Below are 15,518 nucleotides of genomic sequence, written 5' to 3'. Positions count from 1 at the left end.
TATCACATGACATTAATACATGGTAAAAACACATTTGCGGGGCCCACGGTTACTTGAGTGGGACACTGCACGATGTACAGGAGAAGGAGGAGAATCAATCTCTTCTCTTCCCCTCCTCTGCCTTACAGGCATAGATGCACACAGGTATAGCTGACAGTATTGCTGCCGACAAACAACTAGTCAGTATGGGGAAGAATGATGGCATTAGCGTACGCTCCTCCCCATACTGTGAAGATCATTGCATGTAAATACAGCGGTCTCCTGCACCAGCAGGCAATCAATTGTTGGGAAGGAGTACTTCCTTCCCCACAACCTGCTGCTGTATTGTCCCGTGTAAAGGGACCTTGAGGACTTTATCTCCTAGTGTTGTAAAATCATATATTTAACTCTTTTTACTGCACTGTTCTGTGCACTGCCAGTACAGTCATCCTCCCGCTGTTTATTTACAGGCTGCAGCGGTGATGTTTAGTTTTGTGGCACGTGACTGCACTAGCCAATCACTCTCCTTAGTGGTCTTGTGCCATATACCTCTGAAGAGAGTGATTGACTGCAGAGGTCATATTCCATATACCTGCAGATCACCGCTGCAGCCTAGTATCCAAACAACCAGAGAAGAACTGGACCACCGGACAGAGAACGGTGTAGGCAAAAGAGTTTGCAGTACCCCATACATGGGGAAACTACTATTGTAAATGGTTTGTAGTGTAATGCAATGTAATGTCACGCTATACCGTTTGTTCACCAGCAGATGGGGTATGGTTAGCAGTGTTTGCCAACAGGTATAGTACTTACCATCCCATTTCTCCCCTCTTGGTAGGAGTGGACTGATCCTAATTCCTGCCAAGGAAGGGGCTGGATTAGTGACAGCAGTTGAAAGTTGTAAAGAGGAAACAGAGACTTGACAGAGCATGGGATCCATCTCCCACTTCTCCAGGCCATGTGGACCACAGAGGTGTCTCATCTAGGAGGACAACATTGCCCCAGAGAGCCTGCAGGGTCCCATGATATAGAAGATTTATAAGCTATGGCATATTTGTGCCAGCAGAGTGATGAAGCAATTAAGCTATCAAAATTCCTGCAAGGTGGTGGGAAACACATTAAGACACCATCACTGCAGTTCAGGACAGGCATAGCTGGAAGACTGCATCATACAGTGGACACCTACAGCCACAGATGCAAGTATACAGCCGTAGGTGAGGGAATCAGGAAGAAGACATTGTCAGCTAGCAAACTTCATCTTCTGTCACATTGACAGCCACCATACCTTATTATCTGGGAGGAGAGAATTGCACTTGTAAGGGCTCTTTCACACCTGCGTTATTGTCTTCCGGCATAGAGTTCCGTCGTCGGGGCTCTATGCCGGAAGAATCCTGATCAGGATTATCCTAATGCATTCTGAATGGAGAGTAATCCGTTCAGGATGCATCAGGATGTCTTCAGTTCCGGAACGGAACGTTTGTTGGCCGGAGAAAATACCGCAGCATGCTGCGCTTTTTGCTCCGGCCAAAAATCCGGAACACTTGCCGCAAGGCCGGATCCGGAATTAATGCCCATTGAAAGGCATTGATCCGGATCCGGCCTTAAGCTAAACGTCGTTTCGGCGCATTGCCGGAGCTGACATTTAGCTTTTTCAGAGTGGTTACCATGGCTGCCGGGACGCTAAAGTCCTGACAGCCATGGTAAGTGTAGCGGGGAGCGGGGGAGCAGTGTACTTACCGTCCGTGCGGCTCCCCGGGCGCTCCAGAGTGACGTCAGGGCGCCCCAAGCGCATGGATCACGTGATCGCATGGATCACGTCATCCATGCGCATGGGGCGCTCTGACGTCATTCTGGAGCGCCCCGGGAGCCGCACGGACTGTAAGTATACCGCTCCCCCGCTCCCCGCTCCTACTATGGCAACCAGGACTTTAATAGCGTCCTGGGTGCCATAGTAACACTGAAAGCATTTGGAAGACGGTTCCGTCTTCAAATGCCTTCAGTACACTTGCGTTTTTCCGGATCCGGCAGGCACCTCCGGCAACGGAAGTGCATGCCGGATCCCAACAACGCAAGTGTGAAAGAGGCCTAAGAACTGCTGTTGGATGTGCTGCCATTTATTTATTTATTTATTTTTTGCACTCAGTAAAGAAAGATGTTCTTGGCTCTACAATCTCTGCCTTCCTTCACATCATCTTTTTCACCAGGGAGTGATGGCCTGAAGTAGGACACCTTGACACAACAGTACTTCATCAGGGCCACTACCACTCTCATCCTCAGCAACGGCTCCTTGGGACTTGCTGCAAGTTGAGTATATAATCATTTTTTATTTCACAGAATTAGGTGGCATGGGCCAAATTTATAGTTATCTTAGGCAGCACCTTTAAAGTCCACCTTTTGCCACGCAGTTAATGTTTTCCAGGAGCTTAACATTGATGGCCTGTCCTCAGAATAGGTAATCAATATCTAATTGATGGGGGCCAAACTCTCAACACCCTCACTGGTCATCTGTTTGAAGAAGCCAAGGTGATTCAGTGAGCACTGCGACCTCTTCATAGCTTACCATGCACACGTCGTTCGTTGTATAGCAACTGTGCTTGGTATAGTAACCCACGCCCAATCACTTGAATTGGACTTGGCTGTGCCTAGGAAATGTGACCGATGAACATGAAGTTACTGGCCTAGGAAGAGGCTGCAGAACTCACCAGAGAACCTCTTTAACCCCTTAGTGACCACCCATATGCTTTTTTTTGCAGCGGTCACTAAGGAGCCTTAGGCTGGGCCGCCGCCTTTTCATGGCGGCCTAGTCTAAGCACTACGCAGGGCCCCCGTGCAGCGGAGAGGGGGACACAGCTCTCACATGAGAGCTGCACCCCAGCTCTAACAGCCTGGACTGTCAGGCGTGCTGATCTGGGCTGTTTAACAACTGACATACCACAGGCAATGGCGCCCGCCGCATATAAGCGGTGACAGAGGGAGCGGACTCCTCTGTCTCCCATCGGCACCCCACAAATGCGATTGCTGGGTGCCGATGTGTGTATAGGCTGACTGGGACCTGATGTAGGCCCCATGCCTGCCTTGAGTGTTCTCCGACAGGGTGCGTCTGTCTGGGTGCGTCTATAGGGATAGTGCATTGTATTTTAGAAGCAATGAAAAGATTGCCTGTTATAGTCCCCTTGTGGAACTATTAAGTGGTTAAAAAATGTATTAAATAAAAAATTTCCAATAAAAAGAATAATCTTTTTTCCCTTGACAATACACTTTTCAATAAAAAAAAATTGCAAAAATAAAATCTCCCCCACATGTTTGGAATCGCTGCATCCGTAATCACCTAAACTACACAAATATCATGAAAAGTATCCTCTACGGTAAATGCCATAAAAAACAACAACAATAAAATGTCAGAAATGCTTATTTATTCTTAGTCACCACCGAAAAAACTTAATAATAAGCAATCAAAAACTGTAATTTTCCCAAAATGATATCAATGAAAAGTACATGTCATCCTGCAAAAATCAAGCTCTTACACAAATCTATAGAAAGAAACATAAAAAAGTTATGGGTCTTGGGATGCGGTGATGCAAAAAGATTTTCTTCTTTTTAATAAAGGGGGTTTTATTGCACAAAGTAGTAAAACATTAAAAAAAACATATATGTATTTGAAAAAAATGTGGGTGATTCAGTCAGCACAACCCTGTATGCAGGTGCACATCGCTATGGCGAAATACATATACAAACGCAAAATACAAATGCAATAGCACTCTGCAACCAGCAGAGTGCAGAGTGCTATTGCATTTGTATTTTGCGTTTGTATATATATGTATTTGGTATTGCTGTAATCGTACTGACCCAGAGAATAAAGATATTATGTTATTTATGCTGAAAAATGAACACTGCAAAACTTATAACGTAAAAACTTAGTGGCAGTATTACAGTTTAGTGGCAGTATTAGAGTTAATAAAAGTTAATCAGAAAGTTATGTGTACCCCAAAATGGCACCATAAAAAACTACAAATTGTCCCACAAAAAACAAGCCCTCATACAGCTATGTAGACAGAAAAATAAAAAAGTTATAGCTCTTGGAATGCGACAATGAAAAAAACGCTTGGTCAATAAGGCCCAAAACAAGCTGGTTACTAAGGGGTTAAACAGCTGATCTGCTGGGGTGTAAGAACTTGGTCCCCATCTGCTTAGATATTGATGACTGAAAGGAATCCATGTTCTTTATTATGTCAAAACCAATTGTGCCTTTTGCTGAAGTTTCGTTTCTCTGTTAGGAACTAACTCTGATTGCTTTGGAAATAATTGTTGTAAGGTTTCTATTCTCTGTAACCCTGAATCTTATCTCTTTGGCACTACTCCCGGACAATATTCCTAATATTGAAGTTCCGTTTTTTGTTTCTCTTTTTGTGTCTGTAGAATAGAGCGTGTTAATATGATAGGTTGAATACATAACTTACGATGATATGCTAATAAGGGGGGTAAAGCCCCCTCTATGTAACCTGTGTGCATTAAAAATAAACCTCAGAGTGTTCATTCAGTACATCACTGTTGTGTCTTTCATTACCTACTGAGTGAAGCGCTCTCCTGACGTCAGAAAGGGACTCAAACCAAGCCGATACTAGAAGTTTGGTGCCAGGGGTACCAAGTGGGACGTTGAGATTCCTATCAATGACCTATCCTGAAGATAGGCCATCAATATTAAACTTTCAGAAAACTGCTTTAAATGTAATCTGTTGATGAAAGTAAGCAACCTTTTCAGGTTTAAGAGAATCCGACGTAATTGTTCTTCAATGGGATGACTGATGTTAAACTTATAGGGGAAAAAAATAAAAGTGAAAAAACTAAAATTGACCAGGGGACAAATATACATAGTAACAAAAAAAATTACACAAAAAGGCAAATGATTGTTAACATATTTAACACAAAAACTTGATTTAAACAAAGGTCATTTTCTGCTGACACTTTCCCCTTAAGAACGATGCATGCGTTGATTCACGATAGAAGTCATTTATTAAATAACATGAGTCCATGACATAAGTATTCTTTGAAGGCACATTTGATAATGACTTACTTGAATATCATGAGAACAATCCTGAGCTGTTTACCTGGGATTGATATATAATATTAATGTGACTCAATAACTGTGATCATCATGGTATATTAATAATTTACATTACAACACCTTAAATGGACATTTTCATCAGAAAGGAGGAGTTTTCAAACTTCAGTCATAGAAAACTATATCTTTTTTAGACTTGTTGGGCTGTTTTTGATTTCGGCAGCACTGTACCATTGTAAATGTTGTTCTTCTGTAGCAGTCAACAAAATGATAAGATCTCCTATATAGATAGGTAATTTATAGTACGTAATGTTGCTGCGAGGGGTAGGTGTTTTTTTAAGGGTAATTGTCATGATAATATTAGGTGTAGAATTGGTATAACAGTATGACAGCTCTCTTGATAGCCCTAGAGAAAGATGTCCAAAGAAGAGCATTGCATTGATTAATGTAATGTGTGAAACTCTAGTTGAGTCTGTCTGATCGCAGTGATGGTCTGTCTGAAGTTAAGCAAGACTGTTTGCTGTGATAAAAGTTCAAAGAGGAAGTTAAAGAACCAGAAAAGGAAGGAGAATACTCCTCACTTTAAAAAAATATATGCAGAAAACCAACCACCCATTTTTTTTTAATAAAAAAGAAATAAATAGAATTTTCACATATTGGCTTTTTATATGTAATAAAAATTTGTTTGTAGAAGTGTCCCTTTAATGTATAATAAACCATGCACCATTAAAAGGAAAACTGTTAAAGTTAATGTATCCAAATATGCAGTAGTAAGGCCATAAACTAAATAGATACATGCCCACGGCACAGACTTTACAATAGAGGGCAGGGATATAACTATAGGGAGTACGGTTATACCCAGGGCCGCTGATAGGCCAGTACAGCTGGCCCAGTTGTACCGGGCCCGGCTGGCAGGGGGGCCCGGCAGTGGCGTAGCTATAGGGGTCGCAACGGGGCCCCCTCAGCCAGGAGAACGCGGCCCCAAGCTGGTGAAATCAGATTCACATGGGGCGGAGGCGGAGCGGAGGCGAGGCCCTGCATGACGCGCACTGTGCAGGGCAGGGCAGGCTAAGTAGGAGGAGGGAGGGGGAGTGGCTTCAGTTGAGGTCAGAAGACGAAAGAGGAAGCTGTGTGCAGCCGCCGGTACTGACTGACTCCGCCTCCTCTCCTGGCTGAGAGCTCCCCTCCTCGGCTCCTCCTATCCTGAGCCTGCGAGTGCGGCTGCCTGCCAGACTGTCTGCTGTGCTGAGGTGAGCGTGGCTAGCTGGACCATCCGACTGGACCAGGGTCCTGGTGGTCCGGTCCAGACCAGTTAAAGTGTGTGTCTGTGAACTGTGAGTGTCCCTGAGTGAGTGAGTCCGGTCCGGGGGCCCTAACCCGCCTGGTGGAAGCGCCGGTGGCGGTGACATAGTCAGTGATAACTAAGCCCAGCAGCCCCAGACCAGACCAGTCAATACCCGCTCCTTTAGGAAAAAACTAATCAGTACTCTCATCACTCAGATGTGACTGCAGGCAGCACAGCAGCAGGCCAGAAGCGATCGATCAGCCAGGATTAATGTGCACAGCCTGGGTGGGAGGCCCCCCTTACCCTGGCCTTAGGCAAGTGACAAACTGCCCCCCCCCCTCCTCAATCTGAATCCACAGATCCCCTCCATAACAGTGCCATCCACAGATCCCCTCCATAACAGTGCCATCCACAGATCCCCTCCATAACAGTGCCATCCACAGATCCCCTCCATAACAGTGCCATCCACAGATCCCCTCCATAAAAGTGCCATTCACAGATCCCCTCCATAACAGTGCCATTCACAGATCCCCTCCATAACAGTGCCATCCACAGATCCCCTCCATAACAGTGCCATCCACAGATCCCCTCCATAACAGTGCCATCCACAGATCCCCTCCATAAAAGTGCCATTCACAGATCCCCTCCATAACAGTGCCATTCACAGATCCCCTCCATAACAGTGCCATTCACAGATCCCCTCCATAACAGTGCCATCCACAGATCCCCTCCATAACAGTGCCATCCACAGATCCCCTCCATAACAGTGCCATCCACAGATCCCCTCCATAAAAGTGCCATTCACAGATCCCCTCTATAACAGTGCCATTCACAGATCCCCTCCATAACAGCGCCATTCACAGACGACCCCCCAGCGCCATAAATATCACTTGTAGACAAATCTGCATGTTGTTTCAAGGCGGCGTCTGGGGAGGGGCCAAGGGCGGGGCCAGGGGTGTGGCTGAAGGAGGGATCAGGGGGTGGAGCTGAAGGGGGCCCCGTCATGTATGCTGTACGGGGCCCCATGATTTCTATCAGCGGCCCTGGTTATACCTCAACCTTGGAGCCTTAGATAGCCCAAAGGCATATAGAAACACAACAGCATGAAGGCACAGTGTAAAGGAGCAATGTCAGTTCAGGTAATTGCACAATAATATAATGTGTGTAGACTTAGATGTACTACTTCAGCTTCAAAGTGATTAAAGTGGACCCTGGTACATGATAATACATTGGAGCCCAGGGGCTTCCAGTAACAGCTCTGATGAAGGCAATTTGACGCTGAGACTCTCTGGCTTTTGCAAAACCACTCACTATAATGCTGGAACAGCCTGCCCGACAAGCCTAATGCGAGTGTGAAAGAAGCGTTATAAAGTGATGTAAAGAAGCAGAACTTCTAGAAGTAGAGAATGAAGGTTCCTGCTAGAAGTTCTAGAAGTAAATAATGAAGGTTCCTACTGAATGACAGCAAGCAGGAACCTTGCTAACCATAAGGAATTGATACTGAAAATATTTTGGAAAACTATACGATTGTTCATTATACACAGAATGACATTTAGTTGCTGAAACTGGAATACCTCCTTTAAAGATATTGCCCATCTTGCCATTACTAAGGCAGGATGGGACTAAGCGTCAATCAACAGATGACCAGAAAACAGGAAAGTGTGCCAGTGCTCTGCTGTTTCGGTAACTTCTATTGCAGTGCATGGGATTTACAAAAGTCAGTGTAGAACCATTGCAGTGCAATAGGAGCTACTGAAAAAAGTGGATCATTTACCCTGTTTCTTGGCCATCTGGTGGTTAGCACTTAGTCCCATCTCACATCAGTAATAGCGAGTTGGAACAACCCCTTTGCCCCTATACTGGTAAATGATTCAGCCATACAACAAAGTATTCTCTCTGTCCATCACTTTCCATCTGTTTACGGATATACAGTACTCTACATGAAAATTTACTATCCTACGTGTTAAACAGTTCTCTTAACTGTTACATCATAAATTTATAAATACTGAACAAATATGATAATTTAGTAAATGTTCACTGAAATGGTTATGAATCTTCAACACTCTTTGCAGAAATCAGTAATACAAGTCAATATACAACTTTCTACTATACTTTATTAAAATAATGCTTCTTTCTCCCACCTCCCTTCTCTTAAACTAACATTTCCTTCTAAATTCATCTTGACAGATGAGAGCTTTAGCAACTCACTAAAGGATCGGACTGCACACACACTGCCAATAGAAGTCTATGGAAAGGGAAGGAGGAGAAAAAGTGAGCTGCTAGAGGGAAAAAGCATCATTTACTTTGATAAAATATATTACAAAGTTTCTCATATTCATCTATATGGCTGATTTATGCAAAATGTGAGACCACGTAAGGATCAGACTGCCTTCCTTTATGCTGTACATGTAGGATTTCCTTTTAATACAACTGGCTATTTAAACTTTAAATTTAACTTTAAATCATATAATCGGTACAGCTTTTGCATCACTTTTATATCCAAAAAGTTTAAAGGCCTAATATCTTTATTTAAGCAAATATAATAATGACGAGTAAAAACACGAATGATTGTGCCCCTATCACAATATGAACACACTGGTATGTGCAATTACCGGCCTAATAATTGAATCAATTTTTGATCCAAAACACCTAAAAAACACAATTTGACGATTAGAGTTTGCATTTTTTTTATAACTGTTAAAATTAATAGGAAACAAAAACAACATGACATTGGGTAGAGTAAGAAAAAATATCAGTAATACTATTGCCCTGAGTGAACCTAGCCAAAGATACTTTCTGACTATGCATATGAAACATTTGTCATCAAGTAGATGTTTATTTTGCATCAACATTCATGGATATTGATCATTTTCAATTCTAATTAACTTCCTTACATTATTCCACCCAGGTCCCTTCAGATAAATATGTGTACAGTAGACCTCATAATGCAGGGCGTGGGTAAGTCTGTTAAGTAGGTTTGCTTTTCAATATCCTTTTACACTTTACATAAATACTTTGCCATACATATCAACAGAAAATGTTGAGTGATATTGCAAATAGTTTCCTTATATTGTGCTAATTACATTATATCTTTTACTGCACCCAACAACCTTGTTCTGCTTCAGTGATTGCAGATTATCTGGGAGTCATTGTAAGATAAGTAGGGTGTACATATATACGGGAATCTGGCACAGGAGCGGATCAAACTTGTTGGCGGTTTTCGGGCAAAAAATGCAGTTTCAGACCTAACCTCCATAGTAGCTGTGTACTGTATGGTCATTGGATAGCCTGCCCAGGACATAACTGACAGAAGGTCCTAATTATCTGAGCCGGATTTGACAGTAATTGAATACGTTTGTAGCCTAACTTGCTGTCCCCAGTGTCTGTCTATGGGGGAAGCAACACAATATGCTTGACCACCAGATTTCTAGAGGAGGCTTTATTGCCAGAAGGGAACAGATGAATCCCCCAGTGGGCCCCTGAGCTAGGTGGACCTTGGTCCCCCACCCCCTGCACCAGTGGCACATAATGCAGCAGAAAGACTGCACTACATATAGATAGGCAGCTTACAGCATCTCAAGAAGCTTGTGTCCATAGAAAAACTGTGTACATTATTTAAGAGACTACTCAGTTTATGAATATATATATTATATATAGCAAGATTAATATTTTTCTATAGCATAGTACTAGAGTTAACTTTATCATATACAAAAGCGAGGTTACTGATACAAAACAGAAACTCAGCAAACAATTCATATTCGTCTGAAAGATTTTAAGGGTATATTCATACGAGTTCCTAAAAAACAATCTATATATCTGAATGGGACTCATTCTGCAGCACATCTGCCATGTGTGAATTTTCCTGCTGAAAACCCTAACCTGAGACTTAATTCTATGGCAAAAAAAACCTCAATTGTTACTTTTGTGTGTCCTGAGAAGCAATCAGACCAGGCCACACATGAACGTTAGATGCTTGCTGGCAATTATCAGTTAGAGGATGCCAGTTCTGTGATACAAGAGTGGCAATAACATTGGTTTATGTGGGATTTTGTATACAGAGTTGAACCATTTTGAATTTACTGCAGATAGGCAAAGTAACGTCGGTATTCAGTAAAAGGCGTTTTCCTGGTAGAAAACTTTATCACCTATCCATGGGTAATAAATGTATGATCGTTGTGTCGGATTTCTGGGACCTCCACAGATCATAAGAATGGGGTTTCCTGAGTACCCTGCGTGAAGGAAGCAGTGGTGTGCATGTGTGACCACCACTCTATTCACAGCATTTGCCTATCTTCAAAGTTCCATAGAAGTGAATCAACTGTTGGTCATGCATGCGTACCATCACTTCATTCTCTTAAGGGATGCTGGGACCCCTGTTCTTGTGATTAGTCTGATCATACATTTCCCACCAATCCACTTCAAGGGGTCCCAGTTTTATATTTTTGGCTTTGCTGTTGTATATTATAATTAAAATTTAGTAAATTTACTAGAATACTTTGTGCTTCATCATTTTCAAGGTCCTCTGCTTGTTATAATATTTAAATGCCGTAATAAGACATATGAAAGCGGTTATACAATTAGTACAAATTGTTTGCATAAATTAGTTTTCCTCTTTAAATAGAATGTGTAATGTTATTAATTAGGCCAGAATATAATTATACTTTAACCCCTTAAGGACCCTGAGATTTTCCATTTTTGCGCTTTCGTTTTTCACTCCCCGCGTTCCCATAGTCCTAACTTTTTTATTTTTCCATTCACATAGCCTTATGAGGGCTTATTTTTTGTCAGACAAGTTGTACCTTCTAATGGCACCATTTACGGTTGCATACCATGTAGTAGGAAGCGGGGAAAAAAATCCAAATGGGGTAGAATTGGGAAAAAACCAAATTTTTTTTTTTTACACTGTACACTATGAGGTAAAATTGACCTTTTATCTTCATTCTCCAGGTCAGTATGGTTACAATAATACCACACTTGTATAATTTTTCTTGCGTTTTAATACTGAAAAAAAATATATAAATTCAAACCCCCATTCACATTACTGTATTGTAGGCCAAACCAGCCGACAGTCTAATGTGTATGGGGAGCTCCTGACTGACTGGGCAATACATTTTTTTTCATCCAATCCTTTGTTCTCCCAGGAAATAAGCCACCACCATAAGGCCATATGCACACGACCGTTGTGTGCATCCGTGGCCGTTGTGCCGTTTTCCGTTTTTTTTCGCGGACCCATTGCCTTTAATGGGTCAGTGGAAAAATCAGAAAATGCACCGTTTTGCAGCCGCATCCGTGATCCGTGTTTCCTGTTCGTCAAAAAAATAGGACCTGTCCTATTTTTTTGACGGACCATCAGATGCACACAAGTTTGGCATCCGCGTCCGTGAGCCGTGGCCGTAGGTTACTTTCATACAGACGGATCCGAAGATCCGTCTGCATAAAAGCTTTTTCACTTCGTGAAAACTCATATCCGACAGTATATTCTAACACAAAGGCGTTCCCATGGTGATGGGGACGCTTCTAGTTAGAATATACTACGAACTGTGTACATGACTGCTCCTGCTGCCTGGCAGCACCCGATCTCTTACAGGGGGCTGTGATCCGCACAATTAACCCCTCAGGTGCTGCACCTAAGGGGTTAATTGTGCATATCATAGCCCCCTATAAGAGATCAGGGGCTGCCAGGCAACAGGGGGCAGACCCCCCTCCCTCCTCAGTTTTAATTTCATTGGTGGCCAGTGTGGCCCCCCCGGCCCCCCTCCCTCTATTGTAATATCATTGGTAGCCAGTGTGCGGCCTCCCCCGCCCCCCCCTCCCTTTATTGTATTATCATTGGTGGCCAGTGTGCGGCCCCCCCGCCCCCCCTCCCTCTATTGTAATATCATTGGTGGCCAGTGTGCGGCCTCCCCGGGCCCCCCCCCCCTCCCTCCCTCTATTGTATTATCATTGGTGGCCAGTGTGCGGCCCCCCCGGCCCCCCTCTATTGTATTAATATCATTGGTGGCCAGTGTGCGGCCCCCTCTTACCCCCCCCCCCCCCCGATCATTGGTGGCAGCGGAGATTCCAATCGGAGTCCCAGTTTAATCGCTCTGGGCTCCGATCGGTAACCATGGCAACCAGGACGCTACTGCAGGCTTAATTGCCATGGTTACTTAGCAATATTACAATATTAGAAGCATCATACTTACCTGCTGCGATGTCTGTGACCGGCCGGGAGCTCCTCCTACTGGTAAGTGACAGGTCTGTGCGGCGCATTGCTTAATGATCTGTCACTTACCAGTAGGAGGAGCTCCCGGCCGGTCACAGACATCGCAGCAGGTAAGTATGATGCTTCTAATATTGTAATATTGATAATACAATAGAGGGAGGGGGGGGGGGGGCGACGAAGGCCGCACACTGGCCACCAATGAAATTACAATAGAGGGGGGGAGGGGGGCCGACGGAGGCCGCACACTGGCCACCAATAATATTACAATAGAGGGGGGGCCGCACACTGGCCACCAATGATATTACAATAAAGGGAGGGAGGGGGGCCGACGGAGGCCGCACACTGGCCACCAATGATATTCAAACTGGGGAGGGAGGGGGGTCTGCCCCCTGCTGCCTGGCAGCCCCTGATCTCTTACAGTGGGCTATGATACGCACAATTAACCCCTTCAGGTGCGGCACCTGAAGGGTTAATTGTGCGGATCACAGCCCCCTGTAAGAGATCGGGTGCTGCCAGGCAGCAGGGGGCAGTCATGTACACAGTTAGTAGTATATTCTAACTAGAAGCGTCCCCATCACTATGGGAATGCCTCTGTGTTAGAATATACTGTCGGATCTGAGTTTCACGATCTAACTCAAATCCGATGGTATATTCTAACATGGAGGCGTTCCCATGGTGATGGGGACGCTTCAAGTTAAAATATACCATCGGATTGGAGAAAACTCCGATCCTATGGTATATTAACTCCTGACTTTACATTGAAAGTCAATGGGGGACGGATCCGTTTGAAATTGCACCATATTGTGTCAACGTCAAACGGATCCGTCCACATTGACTTGCATTGTAATTCAGGACGGATCCGTTTGGCTTCGCACTGCCAGGCGGACACCAAAACGACTTTTTTTTCATGTCCGTGGATCCTCCAAAAATCAAGGAAGACCCACGGACGAAAAAACGGTCACGGATCACGGAAAAACAGAACCCGTTTTTGCAGACCGCAAAAAAAAAAGGTTGTGTGCATGAGGCCTAAGTGTGACTTTCTCCTTGAAAACACATGCACCGTATGTAAATGAGTCGAGAGAGCAGTCGGCTAAATGATTGCGACAGTTATTGAATGTGCATGGCCAGCTTTAGGCCTCTTTCACACGAACGATACAGATTGGCTTCGGATGCGTTCAGGGTTCATTCAATGAAACTCGCACCATTTTGCAAGCAAGTTCAGTCAGTTTTGTCTGCAATTGCGTTCAGTTGTTCAGTTTTTTTCGCGTGGGTGCAATGTGTTTTGATGCAATAAAAAACTGAAGGTTTACAAACAACATCTCTTAGCAGCCATCAGTGAAAAACGCATCCGCACTTGCTTGCAGATGCAATGCGTTTTTCAGTGAAGCCCCATTTACTTCTATGGGGCCAGGGCTGCGTAAAAAAAAGCTGAATATAGAACATGCTGCGATTTTCACGCAACGCAGAACTGATGCGTTAAAAACAATGCTCATGTACACAGACCCATTGAAATGAATGGGTCAGGATTCAGTGCGGGTTCCAGTGGCGTAACTACCGGGGAAGCAGCTGCTTCGGGGCCCAGGCTGACAAGGGGCCCGGCGCCTGGCAGCGTGTCAGTCAGATTATATAAAGACTAGGACCTTTCATGGGTCCGGACTTTGTTAACTAAGTAGCAGAACATGTAGAGCGGTGCCCAGGGATCTCCCTGCACTTACTATTATATCTGGGTACCACTCCGTTCCCCCGCTGTGGCCCCCGTTACCGTCTCCTGCGCTGTATGATAATTACTACTATCGAAGCAGGGAGGAGGAGACTGTCCTGTTTCTCAATGGGCGTTCCTTCTAGCTGGCTGTATCGCTGTACAATCGTAGCGCAGAGCGTCACAGCCAGGGAGAAAAAAACCTCACCTTCTCCCTACTGCCACATTATGATACCCTGTAAGAGGCACATCACTGGAGCATAAGGGGATACCCCTGTACTATGCCTCCTAACCTCTACTATACCTTCTTATACCCTATACTGTGCCTACTAACCTGTATGCCCTCATACCCTGCATTGTGCCCCCTTATCATAGCCTGTACAGTGCCCCTAATCATACCATGTACTTTGCCCTCTTATACTCTATACTGTGCCCCTGGTCACATACTGTACTGTGTCCCCTTATAACCTGTTATCCAGTCACAGTATGGCAGCTTTATCCAGTCACTGTTTGGCAGCATTATCCAGTCATTGTATGGTGGCGTTATCCAGTCACTGTATAGCAGTGCTATCCAGTCACTGTATGGAGGTGCTATCCAGTCACTGTATGGAGGTGCTATCCAGTCACTGTATGGCGGTGCTATCCAGTCACTGTACGGCGGTGTTATCCAGTCACTGTACGGCGGTGTTATCCAGTCACTGTACGGCAGTGTTATCTAGTTACTGTATGGCAGTGTTATCCAGTCACTGTATGGCGTTATTATCCAGTCATTGTATGGTGGTGTTATCCAGTCATTGTGTGGTGGTGTTATCCAGTCATTGTATGGTGGTGTTATCCAGTCATTGTGTGGTGGTGTTATCCAGTCACTGTATGACGGTGTTATCCAGTCACTGCATTGCACTATTATCCAGTCACTGTACGGCGGTGTTATCCAGTCACTGTATGGCGGTGTTATCCAGTCATTGTATGGCGGTGTTATCCAATCATTGTGTGGTGGTGTTATCCAGTCACTGTACGGCAGTGTTATTCAGTCATTGTATGGCGGTTATCAAGTCACTGTATGGCGGTTATTCAGTCGCTGTATGGTGGTGTTATCCAGTCATGATATGGAGCTATAACGTTACAGTGTTTTGTTATCCAGTCATGGTATGAGCTATTATCCAATATGGTGGTATTATTTCATCTCTATATGTTGGTGATTATAAAGTCACTAAATCTATTATTATTCTGGGGTAGGGCTAATATCTTTACAGTATTAACTGTAGATTCCAGTACATGATACTGTGGAGTG

This window comes from Bufo bufo, chromosome 1 (assembly GCF_905171765.1).
Source record: "Bufo bufo chromosome 1, aBufBuf1.1, whole genome shotgun sequence".
Taxonomy (NCBI): domain Eukaryota; kingdom Metazoa; phylum Chordata; class Amphibia; order Anura; family Bufonidae; genus Bufo; species Bufo bufo.
This window is presented reverse-complemented; position numbering follows the sequence as displayed.